The sequence below is a fragment of the Coregonus lavaretus genome (genome assembly GCF_964263955.1).
Source record: "Coregonus lavaretus genome assembly, chromosome: 11".
Lineage (NCBI taxonomy): Eukaryota > Metazoa > Chordata > Actinopteri > Salmoniformes > Salmonidae > Coregonus > Coregonus lavaretus.
This window is the reverse complement of record NC_139998.1, coordinates 12,748,087-12,763,507: the sequence shown is the minus strand read 5'-3', so window position 1 is coordinate 12,763,507 and position 15,421 is coordinate 12,748,087.

Below are 15,421 nucleotides of genomic sequence, written 5' to 3'. Positions count from 1 at the left end.
CCACATGCATCGGAGTCACGTCTTTCGCGGGCATTTTAGAGCTTGTTTCTACCATGAGGTATCACCGAGTTAAGCATCGTTATAGAACGCTTGATATAATTTGGATAAGTTTTATGCATTTATTTCAAAATATAAAGCAAACAATAGATATCCTTTTTGCCCTTTTCTTTAACGAAGGGTATGTTATACCCTCATTCAATTCGAGCCCTGGTTTTAACCAAACACACCAAGCCCTTCCCAGGCATGGAGGTATTTAATCAGTGCATGCGACAGTATTGGAGTATTTGGCTATACCGACATCTATGGATAGCATAATTGTGTCTGTCAAACAGGTAGGCTTACCACTTATTTTTGGGAATAGGAAGAAATAGGCTCCAATTATATACACTACCGTTCAAAAGTTTGGGGTCACTTAGACATTTCCTTGTTTTCGAAAGAAAAGCATTTATTTTGTCCATTTAAAATAACATCAAATTGATCAGAAATACAGTGTAGACATTGTTAATGTTGTAAATGGCTATTGTAGCTGGAAACGGCAGATTTTTTATGGAATATCTACATAGGCGTACAGAGGCCCATTATCAGCAACCATCAGTCCTGTGTTCCAATGGCACGTTGTGTTTGCTAATACAAGTTTATCATTTTAAAAGGCTAATTGATCATTAGAAAACCCTTTTGCAATTATGTTAGCACAGCTGAAAACTGTTGTGCTGATTAAAGAAGCAAAATAACAGGCGTTCTTGAGACTAGTTGAGTATCTGGAGAATCAGCAATTGTGGGTTCGATTACAGGATCAAAATGGCCAGAAACAAATAACTTTCTTCTAAAACTCGTCAGTCTATTCTGATAAATGAAGGCTATTCCATGCGAGAAATTGCAGAGAAACTGAAGATGTCGTACAACGCTGTATACTACTCCCTTCACAGAACAGTGCAAACTGGCTCTAACCAGAATAGAAAGAGGAGTGGGAGGCCCCGGTGCACATCTTAGCAAGAGGACAAATACATTAGTGTCTAGTTTGAGAAACAGACGCCTCACAGGTCCTCAACTGGCAGCTTCATTAAATAATACCTGCAAAACACCAGTCTCAACCGTGAAGAGGCGACTCTGGGATGCTGACCTTCTAGGCAGAGTTGCAAAGAAAAAGCCATATCTCAGACTGGCCAATAATACAAATAAAAGATTAAGATGGGCAAAGAACACATACACTGGACAGAGGAAGATTGGAAAAAAGTGTTATGGACAGACGAATCGAAGTTTGAGGTGTTCGGATCACAAAGAAGAACATTTGTGAGACGCAGACCAAATGAAAAGATGCTGGAGGAGTGATTGAATCAAAAAAATATATACTTTTTTGGTGTCATTTAGCAGACACTCCAGAGCGACTTACAGGAGCAATTAGGGTTAAGTGCCTTGCTCAAGGGCACATCAACAGATTTTTCACCTAGTCAGCTCAGGGATTAGAACCAGCGACCTTTTGGTTACTGGCACAACGCTCTTAACCACTAAGCTACCTGCCGCCCCTTGATGCCGTCTGTCAAGCATGGTGGAGGCAATGTGATGGTCTGGAGGTGCTTTGGCAGTGGTAAAGTGGGAGATTTGTACAGGGTAAAAGGGATCTTGAAGAAGGAAGGCTATTACTCCATTTTGCAACGCCATGCCATACCCTGTGGACGGCGCTTGATTGGAGCCAATTTCCTCCTACAACAGGACAATGACCCAAAGCACAGCTCCAAACTATGCAATAACTATTTAGGGAAGAAGCAGTCAGCTGGTATTCTGTCTATAATGGAGTGGCCAGCACAGTCACCGGATCTCAACCCTATTGAGCTGTTGTGGGAGCAGCTTGACTGTATCGTACGTAAGAAGTGCCCATCAAGCCAATACAATTTGTGGGAGGTGCTTTAGGAAGTATGGGGTGAAATCTCTTCAGATTACCTCAACAAATTGACAACTAGAATGCCAAAGGTCTGCAATTGCTGCAAATGGAGGATTCTTTGACGAAAGCAAAGTTTGAAGGAAACAATTATTATTTCAATTAAAAATCATTATTTCTAACCTTGTCAATGACTACGTTTCCTATTCATTTTGCTATATTTCCTATTCAAACTCATTTCATGTATATATATATTTCTAAGTGACCCCAAACTTTTGAACGGTAGTATATATATATATATATATATCAATCTATACTATACTGTTCCTACACACGGTCCTTAATTTCACTTACCCTTGCTGCTCTCATCCTCACTTCTCCCGTTCTCTTCATATTTTTGCTCCCTCTCTCTTCACCGGGTCTCCCTTGCAGTCCTGATGGGCAGCCCACCCTGTTACCTCCGGACCAAGTACATCTGTTGAATATGCGCTCCACGGGCATGTTGAACAGCATACAGAGTTTCTTCTCCCACCACATGTTAGAAACGTTCGGCTGTGACTAGTCAACCGGCGAGGTGACTCAGGAAGCCCTACAGGTGAAGCTCAAGGTCTTTTTGGAGCTCCACACGGCCGATGGGCCTCACCACAACACCTACGTAGTGTTCTACAGTGGGCATACCCACCGCAGCGGGGAGTGGGCACTGGCAGGTACAAATCACTGAGAAGTTTAATCATTCCAGTATCCCTGCATATTGTAATTATGGTATTGGAACTGCCCCTGTATATAGCTTACTTGTGTTCTTCTTACTTCGTATTTTTATTTATTGTGTTGATATTGATTACTGCATTGTTGGGTTTAGAGCTTGCAAGAAAGGCATTTCATTGTACTTGTGCACGTGACATTTTAACTCAAAACTGTCATTCTATGAAGCTTAGTTACTTTAACTCTCTGAAAACGCTCTCAAAAAGGAGGTGAGGAAAGTGGAGGGGCTATGCATGGCCGCCCAGGGGCCCCAGATAGCCTGCGCCACGGATGTCGAGCTCCAGGACGCCCCCAGCTCGGAGACTTCACCTCGCAGTGGGCAGAGTATAACTGCAACTCGGACAGCGCCGTCCAGTTGTCGGAGAGAGGAAGGACGGTCACCGCCATCTATGGCATCTCCAAGCACTGGATCGACTACACGCTGCACCTGCCCACAGGAAGTGACATCACGAAACACTGGAGGATGTACTTCCCCAGGATGACCTACCCCGTGCCCCAGTTGGTGTCCTGGTTCTGTGGGCTGAATCTGCTCTGTCTCTGCAGCATCTGTCTATAATGCCTCAGAGTCAAACTCAACTGGTTCCCCACAGCCATACTTGAAACTGGCCAAGGGTTCAAGCTGGTCAAATCTTAGAAATGCACCTCTGTATGAATGATACTGACTAAAGCGTCTTCACTTTGTCTTTTATAATAGTTTTTCACAGTTCGGGAATGTTTTCTAAATCAGTGTTTGTAGTTGATTGATTGGTTGTGTGATATTGAGCTCTGCGTTTTTAGGACCCTCAGTGAAGGCAGCTGTTGATTGGGAAATGTTGATTGGGAAACCTTACTGACCAACCAGTTACTGATACACAATGTGTGATCTATACGTTTTGCGTATGAGTGCTAATAGTTTACTCATTTTGATCTACTACTACTACCACCTCTGTTGGTAGGCTATTTCTTACCGGTTGCTCTATACATTGGTGGTGGTGATTTGATTGATTCAAGTTTTTGTTTTAAGTCAATTCATTGATTATCCTTTGGTGGGTTTATTAGGGTAGTGGTACATTTTCCCAACCACCTTGTTGGGAAAAAGTTATACCAGTAGTGATGGAGGGGGAGGGGGAGGGGGGGGGGGTCGATAGTTACATATTGCAATATTTTTTGACACTATTATATTGATATTTGACTCAGAGTATCGATTTGTGTTTTTAAAAAGTCTGCTGTACCTGCGCCAAAACTCCAGTATTTTTCATCCAGTGTTCTGTCTTCTTTTTAAATAGTGAGCCAACATGTTTTCAGCACTTATTTCCCTGACTGATCAAAACTTTTCTCTTGTCTCTCTGCAGCACACATAGTGAGCAATATGTTTGGAACATCAAATCGCAGTATCGAATCGCAATACATATTGTATCGGCACCTAAGTATCGTGATTATATTGTATCATGAGGGAGGTCCCAGCAATTTCCAGCCCCATTTATCAGTATTTGAGGCCGAGAATGTTACTTTACCACTGTTGTCGGAAGTGGTATCACATTGTCACTCTCCCACATTGGATTCTCATGCACCAAATCTTGCAGTGGTTACACTGATTGCACCATTCTGACATTAAAAATGTTTTATTATGACCAATACATGCATAGATCCAGCTCTGTGAATCTGGTCATATTTTTCACAGGTGGCCTTTGTCCTCCTCCCAAAATGTATCTCAGGCTACTAAGATATTGTATTAGTAGCTATTTCGTTTATTTTCAAGTGTGTGGATTTATAATTCGATAACTTCATATTTTATTCCTATCCATACACCTAGGCATATTTGTAAATGCAGCTTTTAATACTCTTCAAAGCTTTGATATAAAATAGTGCCTCACAGCTGTCCCACAGCTGCTATTCATCTCTTTTGTATGAATTCTTTCTTTGAAGAGTATAATTACTGCAGGGACTCTAATTGTTGTTACTGTACCTATGCTGATTGCACTACCTGGAGGAATGGAGTGAGGAATATGGACCCAATTTAGGACGTGATCTTGCATTTGTGTGTTTTTTTTTAGGTTTATCATGTCATACAGGGATTTTGATATGCAAGCTTGATCTTATCAACTGTTTTCATATGGAAATGGCAATATTTTAATCTAAAGCGTTGACTGAAGTCTCGACTATGCAATAAAATAAGATTTCACTGTCTTTTTAATGATATTGATTGATATACAGACATTATGGCACACTTTCAGTGGACAAATTGTGCCCTCTGCTGGTATGCAATAAACTAGGCCTGTCTATTCCATTTTGCTTTGAAATTATTTTCTGTAATCTCTACATAATGTCATGAATTAAATCAAATGTTATTTGCCACGTGCCGAATACAACAGGTGTAGACCTTACAGTGAAATGCTTACTTACAAGCCCTTAACCAACAATGCAGTTTTAAGAAAAGAAAAAAAAGTGTTAAAATAATTAAAGAGCAGCAGTAAAATAAAATAACAGTAGGGAGGCTATTTACAGGGGGTACCGGTACAGAGTCAATGTGCGGGGGCACCGGTTAGTCGAGGTAATATGTACATGTGGGTAGAGTTAAAGTGACTATGCATAGATAATAAACAGAGTAGCAGCAGTGTCTAACATCACTGTTCTGTTTTCCTCACAAATGAGTAGTCATGGGCTGCATCTCAATACCCAGGTGGAGGTGAAGACAGAGGACGACATTCTGAACATGATGGAAATGGGGAGAAAAGAATAGAAAGATTGGCTCAACCAAAATGAACAGAAGGTGCCTTGAGTCAAACTTCAGTTCAATTGTGTGGTTGTGAGCCCATTGTTAGCCGTCTGAGTGGATTCATCCATTGCGGAGGCCACAGGGATGGCACACCTTTATTACCAGTAGTACATTTACTGTTAATTACCATCATTTCTCATCTACAATGTTTGTTTATGGTAATTTCTGCTAATGCATTCAATATATTTATTATGATTATTATTATTATGATGATTATTATTATTATTAGTCTTACCTAGGCTACACTTGTGAGGGAAAAGTTTTGGTTTATTTCATTCAATTTACAAGTTGGCCGCAGGGCCAGACGGATTACCAGGACGCGTATATACCCTGTATATAGCCTCCCTACTGTTATTTTATTTTACTGCTGCTCTTTAATTCTTTGTTATTTTAATTTTTTACTTATCAATTTTTTACTTAACACTTAATTCTTCTTAACTGCATTGTTGGTTAAGGACTTGTAGTAAGTATTTCACTGTAAGGTCTACACCTGTTGTATTCGGCGCATGTGGCAAATCAAATTTGATTTGATTTCGTTTGGAGCACTCCTGTCAATCTTGAGTAAGGACACGCACCTGATTACGCATATAACTAGGCCTAGGCTACCTGACCTGCCCGCAAATGTATGCTTATAAATGTACCCATGCAGGCCAATAAATGTACCCATTTGGGGATCTGATACTATTTCTGATTGTCTTAACTCACCATCACTGTGGAGCTTCTCAAAGTAATTTTTTCTTCGCCTCAAAAAGCAAGTAAACAAAGTCTGTTTTTACATCCATTGAGAATGACGACAGTTCCTCAACGTAGCCTATTTGAAAAATCTTTCCAGTTCTCTCCCTTTTGATAACCACTCAGCATGAAAGGGGAAGAAATGTCATGCTCTGATCCAGTGGAAATGTCATAAAGGCCTACCTGATTACTTCTTATCCTTGCGCAAATTGCTTACAGCTGTGTCTGTCTGTCTGGAGCTCACTGACGCGGGAAACTGAGGGCCCAGAATATTTTATAGAATGTTGAAGCCGGACCCAAGTTAATAGTTGATACAATGTTTCAAGTTCCTTGCAGACAGGCCATGCATTGCCAATGTGATTTTCTACCTGCTGGCTGCAATGTTTTTATTTGTTGGCTTTATGGAGCCTATTTTTTACATATTGGTAATGGCAGTAGAAGTTACTTTTAGATGTGTATAATTCTTTCATTTACAACGAATTTGAGATATGAAGACTTTATTATAAATTAAATGAAACTGTTCCACGAAAATGTGCATATGAAAATCATAACTGGCATGCAGATCAGTATGATAACTTGGCACTCTAAATGGAAAAGGCTGCTGAACGCTATTGTAGGCTATTACTGCAGCTTCAGGAGCATAATGGCAGAATCTGCAAAGGCCAGCAGTAGCAGGCAGCGGGAGGAGGAGGGTCGGGTAGGGGAACAGGTTATTTTCATCTGGTTAGGCTATATTGACACCAGACTGCAAGTCATAACGTCATCATAGGAAAAGGGAACAGTAATGGTAGGCTATTTGTCTCACCTCCTGCTCTCTTCCTCTCCCTCTTTCTCTGACTCCCTCCCTCTCTCCGTGAGGAGGGGATACTGATCCAAGCACTATGAAACTGAAGCGTCTGTGTGAACTGAAAGATTGTAATACAGTTTGATGTGATTATTATTTGACTGAAGCAATAAAGTTAGCTGAGACTTTGGGTTTCTTGAAAAGCACTTCAAATAAAATATTATTATTATGTGTTTGTTTCTAATGAAACTGGAGAGGTTTGTGTGCATGAGAGCTAAAAATGTACTATGCCAGGTAGGTGAGTGCATTCTTCTGCTCCCCACGTCACCACGAATCTGTCTTAACCAGTCATAGCTAGTGCTTATAGTGTTTATATATACTGAACAAAAATATAAATGCAACATGCAACAATTTCAAAGATTTTACTGTTTTACAGTTCATATGAGGAAATCAGTCAATTGAAATAAATTCATTAGGCCCTAGTCTATGGATTTCACATGACTGGGAATACAGATATGCATCTCTTGGTCACAGATGCCTTAAAAGAAATGGGCCTCACAATGGGCCTCAGGATCTCGTCACTGTATTTCTGTGTATTCAAATTACCATGGGGCACTCTGTTCACAACGTTGACATCAGCAAACTGCTCGCCCACACAACGCCATAAACGTGGTCTGCGGTTGTGAGGCCGGTTGGACGTACTGCCAAATTCTCTAAAATGATGTTGGTGGCGACTTATGGTAGAGAAATTAACATTAAATTGTCTAGCAACAGCTCTGGTGGACATTCCTGCAGTCAACATGCCAATTGCACGCTCCCTCAAAACTTGAGACATCTGTGGCATTGTGTTGTGTGACAAAACTGCACATTTTAGAGTCCCTTTTATTTTCCCCAGCACAAGGTGCACCTGTGTAATGATCATGCTGTTTAATCAGCTTCTTGATATGCCACATCTGTCAGGTGGATGGATTACCTTGGCAAATGAGAAATGCTCACTAACAGGGATGTAAACAAATTTGTGCACAACATTTGAGAGAAATAAGCTTTTTGTGCATATGGAACATTTCTGGGATCTTTTATTTCAGCTCATGAAACATGGGACCAACACTTTACATGTTGCGTTTATATTTCTGTTCAGTGTATATTTTTTATAGACAGTAGAGCTCATGTTTTAAGATTGTGATGTTTTCTAGCTGAGGATAGCTGAAGGCACCAGAGTTTAGCCTCTCACTTTGCCAGAAATGCACACACACACACCGTCTAATTTTAGTTTAGTTTTGTCAATGTTAGAATATTGTAATGTTTTCAACTTTGAATGGTTGTTCAATAGAACCCCACTGTGGAGGTGTCATACTACCCATAAAACCTAGCGGTCACACAGGGAAATGGTTCCAATCGTTCTTCCACCATTCATTTTTCCCAGAAGGGATTTTAGAAACACATGAAATAAGGTCTGTGTTTCGTGTAGGCTTACCCTGGCATGACGTCTTGATAACCATGTAAATCTCTCGGACAAGGTGACTTATTCTGGAAAAACAATTGTGATTGGCTGGGCCTGGCTCCCAAGTGGCCCACCCATGGCTGCGCCCCTGCCAAGTCATGTGAAATCCATAGATTAGGGCCTAATTATTTTTTTTCAATTAACTGATTTCCTTACTCAGTAAAATCGTTGAAATTGTTGCATGTTGCGTTTATATTTTTGTTCAGTATAGTTAGGATTTATTACAATAATGTTCACCTGACCAGTAGCTTAGCGAGTAGGGAACTATGGAACATTCAGGGACGTGAGGGTATGAGGTCAAATCCCAGTTGAAGGCACACTATTTTGAAAATTGTTTTGTGAAACCACACTTTCTGCACTGTTGTTCAAATCATTTGTTTTATTTAATATCGTATAAGCTTCTATCTTAAGCGTCCTAAATAATGCCATAGAATCAGTTTTTGAAAAATAGTGAACTTGAAGGCAAAAAGGGAAGCAGGATATAAGATGCGAACCTGGTATTCCAACTGATTACAGGCTACTAAAGACAACAACTTACAGCTGCGCCACAGTTTTGCTGAAAAATATGTTTCTAATAATCACACACTGTTTTTTATTGCTGACCAGCAGGTGTCCCTAATGTGCACAGATGTGAACAGATAATGAAGCTCCGAGTAATTAACCGTTTTTCGGCACAATTTGGTGAAAGCACCGAAGCCTTCAGAAAGCCTCCGTTTCCCATCACTACCACAGACAGGTACACAATGAAAAAAAATGCAATTCCTATCATATCTAAAGCATTCCTTTATAAGGAGTGCTTTTTCAACATCAAAAATCTGGAAGTCTCCTTGATATAAACAGCGTGGGACAGTGCAGGAACTGACTAATGAATTCCATGCTGTCACTGTCAATTGTCCACTCAAGCTTAACATTATTGTCATCTATCGCCCACCAGCAGCCCTTGGAGAGTTCCTCAATGAGCTTGACACCTTGATAAGCTCATTTCCTGACGATGGCTCACTGCTCTTTGTACTTGGCGACTTCAACCTATCAACATCTGCCTTCGATTCATTTCTTTCCCACTCTCTCTTTCTCTTCCTTGCCTCTTTTGACCTCACCCTTTCCCAATTCCCTCCAACTTACAAGACAGGCAATACGCTTGACATCATCTTTACTAGAGGCTGCTCGCCTACTAATCTCACTGCAACCCCCCTCCAGGGCTCTGATCACTACTTTGTTTCCTTTTCTGTCTCCCTTTTCTCCAACCCTAACCACTCAGCCCCTACCCAGATGGTCATGCTTCATCACTATATTCGCTTTCTCTCTCCCACTACTCTCTCCTCTTCTATCCTATCATCTCTCCTTTCTGCTAAATCCTTTTCCCTCCTGTCTCCTGATTCTGTCTCTTCGACCCTACTCTCCTCCCTTTCCACATCCTATGACTCGCACTGTCCCCTTTCTTCCCGGCCGGCTCGCCCCTCCCCTCCTATTCCGTGGCTGAGTGACTCATTGCGAGCTTACAAAACAGGGCTGCGGACAGCTGAGTGAAAATGGAGTAAAACTAAACTTCCGGAGGACCTTTCATCCTTTCATTCCCTCCTCTCCACCTTCTCTTCCTCTGTATCAGTTGATAAAGCCACTTTCTACCACACTACATTTCAAGCTTCTGCCTCTAACCCTAGGAAACTCTTTTCCACCTTCTCCTCCCTCCTTAATCCTTCACCCTCCCTCTCTGCGGACGACTTTGTCAACCACTCTTGTATTGCATCCTACCTGGCAGGCCGCTCCTACCAGGTGACATGGAGAGGATCTGTGTCTGCACCACATACTCTCACTACTGGTGTCCCCCAGGGCTCGGTTCTAGGCCCTCTCCTCTTCTCTCTATACACCAAGTCACTCGCCTCCGTCATATCCTCACATGGTCTCTCTTATCATTGCTATGCGGATGACACTCAACCACTTATCTCCTTCCCCCCTTCTGACAACCAGGAGGCGACACGCATCTCTGCGTGCCTGGCAGATATCTCAACTTGGATGTCAGCCCACCACATGAAGCTCAACCTCAACAAGACGGAGCTGCTCTTCCTCACGGAAACACTCAAAGAGCTCCACAGTGTCGCCCTCCTAGAGTGCAAAGAATCTTGCCGTGACCCTGGACAACACCCTGTCGTTCTCTGCAAACATCACTTGCACGTGACCCCCCCCCCGACCAATGGCAGGCACCAATGTGCGTTTCCTGATATCAAGGAACGCCCCGAATTGCGGTCTACAATTACACCATATTGAGCAAATATAATTGACAAAAGGCCATGGTCTAAGATCCTTCCCAACGTGTTTTCTAATCTCATAAAACATGTTAGGCTCAGTGTCGTTATACTCGCAATGGGAGGGTGCTAGAGTATTCAAAACAGGGGTGCCAATCATTTTGACCCGTTTTTATTACTTGTTAAACAAAATCTTGTTCTCTGAGTATAAAATAAAATAATTTCCCAAAAATGTTTTGCATACAATATAGCTCAGTATTTGTATTATTTATTTTAAACGGTGTTTGTTGCTCATCTTCAAGGGTGCAATCATACACATGCTCAGTGCATTCCAACTGCAATGTGCACAAAAACCACTAGATGGTAATCTTGTAAAGTCTTTTTCATTGCATTTTCAAGCACATTTCAAATTGTCAAACAATTAAAAAATATAAAGATTTAAGCCCAGTCACTGCATTTAATTTATTGTAGACATACAATCTATCATGTTCACATGAGTGGAGAAATGTATTTTATTCTCTTCTATGCCATAGCCTTGGAGGGTACTGGTACATATGGGCAACTTCCTACTTCTGTAAAAAAAAACTACAAATCATCTCTCCCTCCTTCCCTCCCTCCCACTCTCTCCCCCACCCTCTCTATCCCACTCTCTCGCTCTCCCTTTCTCTCTCTTTCTACCTCTCCCTCTCTCTTTCTCGCTCTCTGTCTCTCATTCTCTCTGTTTGAGCAGAGCACATTCAGGTGTGCTCAGGTGTTGCAATACTCAGACAGCACTTAGAGAGCCTAATTAAACTCCAGGGATTGGGGATAGAGGGGTGGTGGTTGTGATGGTAAGGGGAGGTGGAGGTGAGGGTACCATTCATTTAATTCCAGCCGTTACAATGAGCTGTCCTCTCTTCACCGGTCTCCACTGTGGTGGTGAGGGAAGTAGATTCTGTTTCGTCCCACTGTTCCGCTCTGTGCTCAACCAATCTACACTCCAAAAACTGAAGAGAGAGTGGGCTATTATTATCTGTGGATATAATGATTTCAGATATAAACTGTGTGTGATTGCCATGGCAATCTCCCTTTTAAATGTAATTATAACAGCACGCTCAAATGGCATCTATTGGTCATGAAATTGTTGAATCAACTCCACTGGATTTAATCTTTGCTCCTCATTTCTTTTTAGGTAACACTATACAGTGCCTTCGGAAAGTATTCAGACCACTTTACTTTTTGCACATTTTGTTACGTCACAGCCTTATTCTAAAATGGATTTAAATGTTTTTTCCCCTCATCAATCTACACACAGTACCCCATAATGACAAAGCAAAATCACATTTACATAAGTATTCAGACCCTTTACTCAGTACTTTGTTGAAGCACATTTGGCAGCAATTACAGCCTCAAGTCTTCTTGGGTATGATGCTACAAGCTTGGCACACCTGTATTTGGGGAGTCTCTTCCATTCTTCTCTGTAGATCCTCTCAAGCTTTGTCAGGTTGGATGGGGAGCGTCGCTGCAGAGCTATTTTCAGGTCTCTTCAGAGATGTTCGATCGGGTTCAAGTCCGGGCTCTGGCTGGGCCACTCTAGGACATTCAGAGATTTGTCACCGTAGGGATGTTGCCAGGTTTCCTCCAGACGTGACACTTGGCATTCAGGCCAAAGAGTTCAATCTTGGTTTCAACAGACCAGGGAATCTTGTTTCTCATGGTCTGCGGTTCCTTTAGGTGCCTTTTGGCAAACTCCAAGCGGGCTGTCATGTGCCTTTTACTGATGAGTGGCTTCCGTCTGGCCACTCTACCATAAAGGCCTGATTGGTGGAGTGCTGCAGAGATGGTTGTCCTTCTGGAAGGTTCTCCCATCTCCACAGAGGAACTCTGGAGCTCTGTCAGATTGACCATCGGTTTCTTGGTTACCTCCCTGACCAAGGCCTTTCTCCCCCGATTGCTCAGTTTGGCCGTGCGGCCAGCTCTAGGAAGAGTGGTGGTTCCAAACTTCTTCCATTTAAGAATGATGGAGGCCACCGTGTTCTTTGGAACCTTCAATGCTGCAGACATTTTTTGGTACCCTTCCCCAGATCTGTGCCTCGACACAATCCTGTCTCAGAGCTCTACAGACAATTCCTTCAACCTCATGGCTTGGTTTTTGCTCTGTCAACTGTGGGACCTTATATAGACAGGTGTGTGCCTTTCCAAATCTTGTCTAATCAATTGAATTTACCAAAGGTGGACTCCAATCGAGTTGTAGAAACATCTCAAGGATGATCAATGGTAACAGGATGCACCTGAGCTCAATTTTGAGTCTCATGGCAAAGTGTCTGAATACTTATGCAAATAAGGTATTTCTGTTGTTTGTTTTTTTGCAAAAATGTCCAAAAACCTGTTTTCACTTAGTCATTATGGGTATTGTGTGTAGATTGACAAGGCAAAACATTTATTTAATCCATTTTAGAATAAGGCTGTATCCTAACAAAATGTGGAAAAAGTCAAGGGGTCTGAATACTTTCCAAATGCACTACCAGTCAAAAGGTTGGACACATCTACTCATTCAAGGGTTTTTCTTTATTTTTTACTATTTTTTACATTGTAGAATAATAGTGAAGACATCAAAACTATGAAATAACACATTTGTAGTAAGCAAAAAAGTGTTAAACAAATCACTATATATTTTATATTTGAGATTCTTCAAGTAGCCACCCTTAGACTTGATGACAGCTTTGCACACTCTTGGCATTCTCTCAACCAGCTTCATGAGGTAGTCACCTGGAATGCATTTCAATTAACAGGTGTGCCTTCTTAAAAGTTAATTTGTGGAATTTCTTTCCTTCTTAATGAGTTTGAGCCAATCAGTTGTGTTGTGACAAGGTAGGGGGGGGTATACAGAAGATAGCCCTATTTGGTAAAAGACCAAGTCCATATTGTGGCAAGAACAGCTCAAATAAGCAAAGAGAAACAACAGTCCATCGTTACTTTAAGACATGATCAGTCAATCCGGAAAATTTCAAGAACTTTGAAAGTTTCTTCAATGGAGTCGCAAAAACCATCAAGCGCTATTATGAAACTGGCTCTCATGAGGACCACCAAAGGCACTACAGAGGGTAATGCGTACGGCCCAGTACATCACTGGGGCCAAGCTTCCTGCCATCCAGGACCTCTATACCAGGCGGTGTCAGAGGAAGGCCCCAAAATTGTCAAAGACTCAAGCCACCCTAGTCATAGACTGTTCTCTCTGCTTCCGCACGGCAAGCGGTCCAAATTCTAGGTCCAAAAGGCTTGTCAACAGCTTCTACCCCCAAGCCATAAGACTCCTGAACAGCTAATCATTGCTACCCGAACTATTTGCACTGCCCCCTCACCCCCACCACCCTCTTTTACGCTGCTGCTACTCTTTCTATTATTTATGCATAGTCACTATAACTCTACCCACATGTACATATTACCTCAATTACCTCGACTAGCCGGTGCCCCCGCACATTGACTCTGCACCGGTACCCCCCCTGTATATAGCCTCCCTACTGTTATTTTATTTTACTGATGCTCTTTAGTTATTTGCTTTTCTTTTTTTTACTTAACACTTTATAAAATAAAAAATGCATTGTTGGTTAAGGGCTCACTGTAATGTCTACACCTGTTGTATTCGGCGCATGTGGCAAATACAATTTTATTTTAATTTATTTGAATGGAAGACCCAGAGTTACCTCTGCTGCAGAGGATAAGTTCATTAGATTTACCAGCCTCAGCAATTGCAGCCCAAGAAATGCTTCACAGAGTTCAAGTCACAAACACATCTCAACATCAACGTTTCAGAGGGGACTGTGTGAATCAGGCCTTCATGGTCGATTTGCTGCAAAGAAGCCACTACTAAAGGACACCAATAAGAAGAAGAGACTTGCTTGGGCCAAGAAACACAAGCAATGAGCATTAGACCGGTGGAAATGTGTCCTTTGGTCTGGAGTCCAAATTTGAGATTTTGGGTTCCAACCGCCGTGTCTTTGTGAGACACGGTGTGGGTGAACGGATGATCTCCGCATGTGTAGTTCCCACCGTAAAGCATGGAGGAGGAGGTGTTATGGTGTGGGGGTGCTTTACTGGTGACACTGTCTGTGATTTATTTAGAATTCAAGGCACTCTTAACCAGCATGGCTACAACAGCATTCTGCAGTGATACGCCATCCCATCTGGTTTGGGCTTAGTGGGACTATCATTTGTTTTTCAACAGGACCTCCAGGCTGTGTAAGAGCTATTTTACCAAGAAGGAAAGTGATGGAGTGCTGCATCAGATGACCTGGCCTGCACAATCCCCCGACCTCAATCCAATTGAGATGGTTTGGGATGAGTCGGACCGCAGAGTGAAGGAAAAGCAGCGAACAAGTGCTAAGCATATGTGGGAACTCCTTGAAGACTGTTGGAAAAGCATTCCAGGTGAAGCTGGTTGAGAGAATGCCATGAGTGTGCAAAGCTGTCATCAAGGCAAAGGGTGGCTATTTGAAGAATCTCAAATATTAAATATATTTAACACTTTTTTGCTTACTACATGATTCCATATGTGTTATTTCATAGTTTTGATGTCTTCACTATTATTCTACAATTTAGAAAATAGTAAAAATAAAGAAAAACCCTTGAATGAGTAGGTGTGTCCAAACTTTTGACTGGTACTGTAAGTCATGAATGGGATATTTATTAATTGTTAATTAATTAATGAGTGAATTTGTAAATGTGAGTACATAAGCTTACTAATACCTCTGTTGATGATTAATGTAGATCCTTATAAATCATTTACTAA